Source organism: Henckelia pumila, chromosome 3, assembly GCF_033568475.1.
Source record: "Henckelia pumila isolate YLH828 chromosome 3, ASM3356847v2, whole genome shotgun sequence".
NCBI lineage: Eukaryota > Viridiplantae > Streptophyta > Magnoliopsida > Lamiales > Gesneriaceae > Henckelia > Henckelia pumila.
In genome coordinates this window covers 188,089,413-188,098,448 of record NC_133122.1, presented here as the reverse complement: position 1 = coordinate 188,098,448, position 9,036 = coordinate 188,089,413, and the positions used below count along the sequence as shown (strand labels likewise).

Genomic DNA, 9,036 nt, shown 5'->3' with positions numbered 1-9,036 from the left:
AGCTAGTACTTCTACATCGTCCTAAGAAGGTGACCAGGACTATATTCAAATAGTTGAAGAGGGAGACCTATAAGACTCGTCCGTTAAAGACGTAATTGTTGTTGCTGAGAGTCAAAGGCAAAGGTCCGGCCCAGACCTAGTAGTCTAAGTAATCAGTCCAAATCCCTCAGAAGGAGCTCTAGTTGCCTTGTCTTACCTTGTTCCAGGCTATTGACGGATCGGATCGTGAGACTGATACTTTATAGCTCTAGTAGTTCCCGTGAGTAAATGAGTCAAAGGTCTATTAGTTCTCTCCGTCTACCACCTGATGCCTTACTTCCAACCGTTTAGTCTGGTGTTGAACTAGTAGTTGCTGAGGGAGCTCTCAATGCCTTTCTGCCTGCTAGACCTGACCTCCTTCCTAGGACATGCCTTCTTTAAGAACCAGCTCTCAATCAGTCCCTGGGGAATTCTATAATAGAAAGAAGGGTTCAAAGTTGTAGTTGCCGCCCCCTCACAGGTCCTGCTTAAGCTCCAAGCCTTTTCCCGACAATGGATGTGCCTTTCCGGAAGGGAAAGAACTTATCAAAGACCAACCAAGCCTTCTTCTATCTGCTTTAGCTTCCCGAAGTCAGTAGTCAGTCCTTGGAAGGTGCTGTCCAAAAAGGAAATTAAAGGGGCAAATCGCGTCGGGAGAAATCTCGGCGTCTTGCTGGCATAGTGCACTGCAGCCATGATCATGATCGAAACTTGAGTCACAATTCGAGGATCTAAGTTCTAAAGTAAAAGAAAAAGTTAAAGTTTCAAGTATCAGTTGACTCGTCTCAATTTATTCAGTTTTATGTTATGCATGCATTTCAGTTAAGTCAAGAAAGTTCATAAGTTTCATGGCGTGAGTTGGTGTGAGTTCATACTTGCATGTTGCCCCATTTCCCTTGTTTTACGCACGTTTACAGTTTAAGTTTCAAAGTATATTATGTATTGTAGTTTGAGTATTGCTAGGAGTATTTTAAAACTCTTGTTATATCACTGTTTATACTTGCTGGGTCATTAGACTCACTATGCTTGTTTGTTTGCCAGGTGAGGAGCAGTTTATTGAGACCGAGGGGCAGGCTCCTCGAGGTTGAGGTCGCCAGTGGTGCGAGGCCCTAAGACCGTCGCTGATATGTTTCCGCTTTAGTTTATGATTGTAATAAAGAGTTTAAATTTATGTACTTTTGGTAATAGCCAGGATGTGTTTTCCCTGTGCTTAAGTTTTATTTGTTAAACATATTATTTCTATTTTGGCAACCGGGTAGTGGTTGCCTTTCCTTTTCGTACTTATGATTATCGCAGTAGTTATGATTACCGCATTTATTGCTTTTGGTTAAAATTGCTGTCTGTGACAGGGAGGTTTTACTTATTTACAAACAAGTCATGGCAAATTTTTTTTAAAATCCGCATTTTCTTTTATTATTTTTTTAAGTTTAGAGGTTAGGGTCGTTTCACTTAACCTATCTAAATCTTAACCGAATCGAGCCCAATTTATACCGACGTGACCACAACCTTTTAATCTTGACCTAGGACTAGCCCAAGACACGACCAGACCGGAAATGGTGACTCCCCTGCCCAGAATTCAGTAGCCCTTACACAATGCATCCATCACTCTACTTCACCTCTACTTCAATAATCCAACTCTATGCCCTATAAATTTTGAATTTAGGGCATTCACACTTCTAAAATTTTTGAATGAATCAATATGCATCAAAATCCCTCATGTCTTATATCACAATTTACCATACAACTCTTTAAACTTCATGCATATACATATTTCAAAAATTTCACATATTACCTTGCTGAAAATAACTTAAAACCAAATCCATAATTGACAAAACCATGAACTTTTCAAAATATAACAAGAATTTTAGCACAAAAAAATAAGTAGCTAGCTTGAATGCCTAATAAATGCCTAAAATTGCCTTGGCTTACACCTCACAAAACCGAACCAACAAGGGGATGGGAAGGCTGAATTTCGACCAGCAGCTAGATGACCTTCCCACAGTGACTTCCCGATGAAGGTGGCGGTGGAGGAGGGCGGCGGCTGGAACGCAAGGGAGGGGGAGCGGCCGCTGGCTTGAGAAATGGGGAGAGAGACGCACGTTTGGGGCTAGGGTTGGGGATTTGGGTTTCATTTATTAAATGTGTTGTAAAATATGTTTTAAGTGTATATGTGTGTGTGTATATAGGTGTAAGTATGCAAAAGCAGGTGTGTGGGCAAGATTTAAAAGTGCTTCTTCTACTAATAAAAGTGCTACTTTAATTGTTACAACTTTTGCCTCAACAACTTGCACCCATAAATTGCCTAAGTTTAAAAATCCCAAATTAAAGCATTAAATTGGGTTCTACTAGTTCGGGTTTAAGAAAATTCTAAATTTTAAAAAAGTTAAAGAATAAGCTCAAAAATGCGTTAAAAGTGACTTTTGACACCCGGAAACTTCTAAAATCAAACTTTCATTTAATTTACTCATTTCTCTCAACTTATAATTCTTGAAATAAAATCTTGGAATTTACCGCCGAAATCCACCATCGCCGTATACCGGAACTGGAAGTCACTGAACTCAAGAATCTCAAGAATAATTAACTTAATAATTAAACAAATAACATCTGAAGGAATTTAAGTACTAACTTAGGAATTAAAATCAACACTTTAAATAATTTGATGTCGCAGCGATAAATAAGATTTTTAAATATTAAACAAAGCGATTAAAATAATTTAAACAAACTAGACGAACTTTTAAAAGTAATTTAAATAAATACACAAACGGAAAAAAAACCTTTAAAACAACTTGAACAGTTAAAAGCATTTAAAATAAATGAGCTAGACATTTAAAATAATTTAAAATAACTAACCGCTAACTTAAGTTATTTAAAATAACATAAATAACTTGGAAAATCAAAATTATTTAAATAAACAAGCTAAACAGTTAAAATCATTTAAATGAATAAACTAAACAATTAAAATCATTTAAATATGCAAGCTTAAAACATTAAAATGAAAGTTATGGACGTAATGCCACATGCTTGTTGTACAACAGGAACCTATGAATGACTCTTTATGACGGTTACCATAATTCCCATACTTCATCACCCCTAAATGTTTATGTTATGATTTCATTATGTTGCATTCATGTTAAGTTTAGCAAGAAAGTTTTATGATAATATTTTCTCTCTTTTAAGTTTACAAAAGAAAAACCTTTTTACTATGAATTTTCCTTGCTGAGTCTTTAGACTCACTATACTTGAATGATAAAGGTAATGATGATGTTGATGCATTCATTGATGACTATGGGTGGACATGAAGAGGAGGCAGGGGTCGGTTCAGCGGGCAATGCATGAGTGCAAAAGTTTTAGAATGAAATTTGTCCAAACAATTTTAAGTTGATGAGAGGAGAACAAGTTTATTATTTCTTTTGATGGCCATTTTCGGCAAAGTTTTTTAAATTTTATCTTCCATTATTTTATGCACTATTATTACGCTTATTTAATAAAGAAGTTGATGTTTCCGCAAAATTTTTTTTTCTAATCTTCCACAAATTTTTATATCTTTTAAGTATGTATGTTGAGTAACGCTCCAATAAAAATTGAGACGTTACAAATAAATTAGAGTAATTACATATCAACAGGATCGGAATCACTGAAGAACGTACAGTTAGGAGCCATCGGTTAGTTCGAAAAGTCAAACTTGGTTCGAAGCTTTAAAATTAGCGATTGAGTTTATGTGTCAAAGAGAGTTTGATACGTGGATAGTTCGAACCTTCAAAAGAATATATCAGAGCCCCCGAAGAGTTTGGATATACTGAACCCTAAATCGGACCACCGAAGCCACACGTCCAATGAAGTTATGATGACAACACCTCAAGGCATGCAGCATTCGGACCTTCCAAAGTTGTATTTGGAGCTTCCGAACTCCATCTATAAATATGCATGGAAATTTTAATTTCGACATTTATCATTTCCTCATCTTTCCTCTATATAGCTTGATTTCTAGGATTTTCTAGCCATATTATCGAGTACAGAAAATTAACGAGGTGTTTCTAGAATTAAATTCAAAGCAAGGCTCGAGCCACGAAGCCTTCAACATCAATATTATGACGGAGGTATAACCTTGAATCATTAGTAGTTTCTAGGATAAGATAAAAGTTTTATAAATCCTAGAAGTTGGGAAGATGGTAATATCATACTTTCGATTATGTCCTGTGGGCTTGGATTGTAGATATCTTGTTGCCTCTACCTTTCTAGTAAAAGTATGTAAATACAGACTGAATGTAGTGACCCTTACCGAGATTACCTACTAAGCAGAACTTAAGCATGCAATTAACTTAATTAAAAAAGTAAACCAGAATAAACTGGGAAAGCAATAAAACGTATACGATCCCAAGGAAAGGAATCTGTAAATACCCAAAGTATTTATACAACCAAATCGAATAATGTATTAGCCCAAATACATCAGAAAATAAGGACCAAGGCATAATCCCAGCTAGCCATCCACTGCCTAGTCTCTCCTGGATCCACCCGCCTCATCCAATCGCAAACCTACCTCATGGAATAGGGTGTCCAGATGCACAAAGTACGAGACATGAGCATAAAATGCTCAGCACGAGAGTATGAGTATACCGTATTATATAGATGCATGAATGCAAGTGTACCACCTACTGAAACTAGAGGCCAAGGATCAAATAACAAAGACTGACCGGGCCCTGGTATGTAGCACTCTGTGCCGTCACTTCAGGAGATGGCTCCCATACCAAATACCAGTGGATACTCTGGACCCAAATCGATGGAAGTCCATCCACTAACAGGATAGGGTAAGACCCTATAATATTCCGAGGATATAGCTCGATGTGTAATATGCATGCAACATACAACCATGTCATAAGATATGCACATAAAATCATGCAAGCACATAATACATGCATACTCAGTCAGGATATCTCGAACAGTACTTTCGTACCTCACTACTAGGCAAGTTCTACCAGCTTTAAGTCCACGCCTATAGTTCGCACTACACAGCGAAAGGATACTAATATCATTGTATTACTCCAAAAGCCTTAACTAAGCTATTGCATATTTCTAAATATTTTTAGGAATCAAAAGCTATACCTGCGTCCGTCGTCAGCCCGTTGTTGTCGCTTGCCTCAAAACTTAGGTCCAGCTCCGCTACGACGTCGAGATCGCTCCACTACTTTCGGATTCCCAATAGGATGCCTAGAACTCCCTAAATCTGACTAGAAAGGCTAAGAAAGGAGAGAGAAGAGAGGAGAGGGGCGAGTTGAAATGAGGCATTGACTCCTTTATTTGGAGCTTCCGAACTCCATCTGAAGATGGTGACGAGTAATGTGACAATCAATTTCAATATGTTTCGTCCACTCATGAAAGACTGAATTACGTGCAATTTGAATAGCACTCTGATTATCACAAAATAACGGAGTAGGCCGAGCAAGAGAGACACCCATATCCGTAAGCAACCAACGCAACCAAAGTATCTCACAAGTAGTAGAGGCCATGGCACGGTACTCAGCTTCTGTGGAAGACCTAGAAATAACATCTTGTTTCTTAATCTTCCAAGAGATTAGGAAATCACCGAGAAAAATGCAGAATCCAGTGGTAGATTTGCGATCCGTAGGATCACCAGCCCAAAAAGCATCAGAGTATGCACGCAGCTCCAAAGATGAAGTAGAAGGAAATAAAAAACTTTGAAATTGAGTTCCCCAAAGATACCTGAGAATACGGAGAACATCAGCCCAATGAACTGTAGTTGGTGCAGTGACAAACTGACTAACCACATGAACAGCATGCGCAATATCTGGACGAGTCACGGTGAGATAAACCAAACTCCCAACAATAGTTCGGTACAAACTAGGATCCGGCAAAGGTGGGCCATCACACGGTGAATACCGAGCATTATTCTCAAGAGGAGTATCAGCAACTCTATTATCAATGAGACGTGCACGCTCAAACAGACCAGATATATACTTTGACTGAGATAAGAGATAACCCTTGGGCGAAGAAGCGACCTCAATGCCCAAAAAGTAGCGTAGTATACCCAAATCTTTCATAGCAAAACAACGAGCCAACTCAGACTTCAAGGAAGCAATTCCATCAGAATCATCACCAGAAATTATCATGTCATCAACATATAATGATAAGAGAATACGACCTGCACTAGTACATTTAACAAACAATGCTGAATCATGATTACTAGGCAGAAAACCAAGCGAAGTGATAACTGTAGACAACTTCTCAAACCAAGCACGGGGTGCTTGTTTGAGACCATAAAGTGCTTTACGAAGCCTGCAAACTTCACCAGGTTGGTGAGGAACACCAGGAGGAGGTGTCATATAAACTTCTTCATGCAGATCACCATTAAGAAATGCATTCTTGACATCCATCTGAGATATTCTCCATCGACAAATAGAAGCAACAGCAATCAGAGTACGAACAGTCGTCATTTTTGCAACAGGGGCAAATGTTTCCTCATAATCCATGCCATACTCCTGAGAATATCCTTTAGCAACAAGACGAGCTTTGTATCGTTCAATAGACCCATCAGATTTAGTTTTGATCTTATAGACCCAACGAGAACCAATTGTGTGTTTTCCTAGTGGCAGCGGTACCAAATCCCATGTATGAGTTTGATGTAGAGCAGTCAGTTCCTCGGCCATAGCATTCTGCCAAACAAGGTTACGAACAGCTTCTCTATAGGATACAGGCTCAGATAGACAACGAACAGACGCAATAAATGAAGCAAAAGAACAAGAATAGCAAGAGTAAGCAAAATCTTGTAGCTTAGAAGACTTACGAACACGAGTAGACTGACGACGGCTAGAAGGATCATCCGCAACCTCAGGAGATGATTGGGTAGTGACAGAAGCAGGAGGAGGTGTTGCAGGTGTCTCAGTACCAGATTTGGTTGAGCTACCAGTAGGGGCTGTTTGTGAAGCTTCTTCAGTATCAGTTTCGAAGGGATCAATGCAGAGAAGATCTGACTTTGTCATATTATGTGAACCAACAGGAATAGAAAAGAATGAAATATTTTCAAAAAACATAACATGACGAGAAATATACAATTTTTGACTAACAGGATCATAGCAACGATATCCTTTTTGACCAACACCATAACCCAAAAAGACACACAGAGCAGACCCAGGGGCTAATTTATTATGCTCGACATGTGGACGTAGGACGAAACAAGTACAACCAAAAACACGCAAAGAGGAATAGTCAGGAGCATGCCCATATAATTTTTCAAAAGGTGACAAGCCTGAATTGTGTGAGGTTGGAATTCTATTAATCACGTGAGCAGCGGTAAGGATTGCTTCCCCCCAAAAGGCACTAGGAACACTAGCAGACAATAAAAATGACCGAGCTGTTTCAACAAGATGCATATGTTTCCTTTCAGCTACACCATTTTGTTCAGGAGTATCCATACAAGAGGTTTGATGAATAGTACCATCAGAAGCCAGTAAACGGGAAAATTCGGTCGAAGTGTATTCACCCCCCAAATCACAACGAAAGCACTTTATGATACTAGAATGTTGAGTTTTCACAAGAGCTCTAAAGTTATTGAAAATAGTAAGGTAATCAGTCTTACGTTTCATAAGATAAATCCAAGAGTAACGATTGAAATCATCAATAAATAAAACATAGTATTGACCCCCCTTTTGTAGAAACAGGAGAGGGTCCCCACACATCAGAATGAATAAGATCAAATGGAGCAGAAGAAAATGAAATACTTTTATTAAACGGTAAAGCAGAGAATTTAGCCAGTTTACAACCACTACAATCAGAAATATCAAAACTTTTGAAAGATCCTAAGACTCCTGTAGAAGCTAAATACTGCAAACGAGATGCTGAAACGTGACCTAAACAAGAATGCCACAAATAAAACTCAGAAGACAAACGACTCAAACGAAAAGAAGAAAAATCCACACTCGAAGCTGCAACATCTGGTACTTTGAGATAATCCAAGACATAGAGTCCTCCTTGCATACGGCCTGTCCCAATCAGCCTCTGAAATTGCGGGTCCTGAACATAACAATTGGAGGAAGAAAAGTAGACTAAGTATTCAGACTCACATAATTGACTAACAGAGACAAGATTTAAACTGAGATTAGGAATATAGTAAATATCTGTAAGAGACAAACAAGAATTAACAATGGAACCAACACCTACTAATGACATAGCAGTACCATCAGCAGTTGCAACAGATATAGATGAACTGGGAGTAAAAGAGACAAAGGAGGACAAGTGGGGTGACATATGGTGGGAGGCACCAGAATCCAAGACCCACAAGGATGAGGGTATACCTGAAGGAGCAGACGACGACAAACCTATATGAGAGGAGACTGACATGGCAGATGGCTGGACAGAGGACTGTGAAGCAAGGAACTGCTGAAACTGCTCAAACAAATACGGATCCAAAGAGGGGGCATCCACTGCATTACTGGACTGTGGTGGTCGATATGGAAACTGTTGTGGTTGAGTACCAGGTTTCCATGAAGCATTCTGAGGTAGCAAGGACGGCTGCTGAGGTCATTGTTGCGGTGGTCGTTTCTGTTGCTGCGACTGTGGTTTACCTTTGTTCAACAATTGTGGACATTGTGACTTCCAATGTCCCTTTTCTTTGCAATAAGCACACTCATCAGTAGAAATCTTCAAAGTAGACCGATTTTGGTTATGAGGCAGAGGGCGCTGTGGTGCGGCAAAAACAGATGGCGTAGAGGATACAAGAGTCCCCTTATCAGCTTGAGACTTAAAGCGAATCTCCTCAGCAAGCAATTCATGTACCACCGAATCAACGGAAGGAAGAGGACTACGATGCAAAATTGTCCCATGCAATCCTTCAAAATCATCACGAAGAGCCATCAAAAATTGGACCATACGTTTTTCTTCTCTATGAGTGACGTAAGCCGGGAATGCTTGCAATTCTGAAGATTCTGTGAGTGCCAACTGGTCCCATAGTTCAGACATGGCAGAATAAAAATCTTGGATGCCCATATCTCTCTGCCGAAGAGCACG

General features: G+C 39.2%; 1 long non-coding RNA gene across 1 annotated transcript in view; it reads left to right on the top strand.

Annotated features, from left to right (window-relative positions):
* Positions 1-1,154, top strand: part of LOC140893542 (uncharacterized) — a 16,169-nt gene extending 15,015 nt beyond the window's left edge. Inside the window, exon 3 of the long non-coding RNA XR_012153193.1 lies at positions 1,060-1,154. This is a non-coding gene — a long non-coding RNA (uncharacterized lncRNA). The remainder of the gene's footprint in view (positions 1-1,059) is intronic.
* The last annotated feature ends 7,882 nt before the right edge of the window (positions 1,155-9,036 follow it).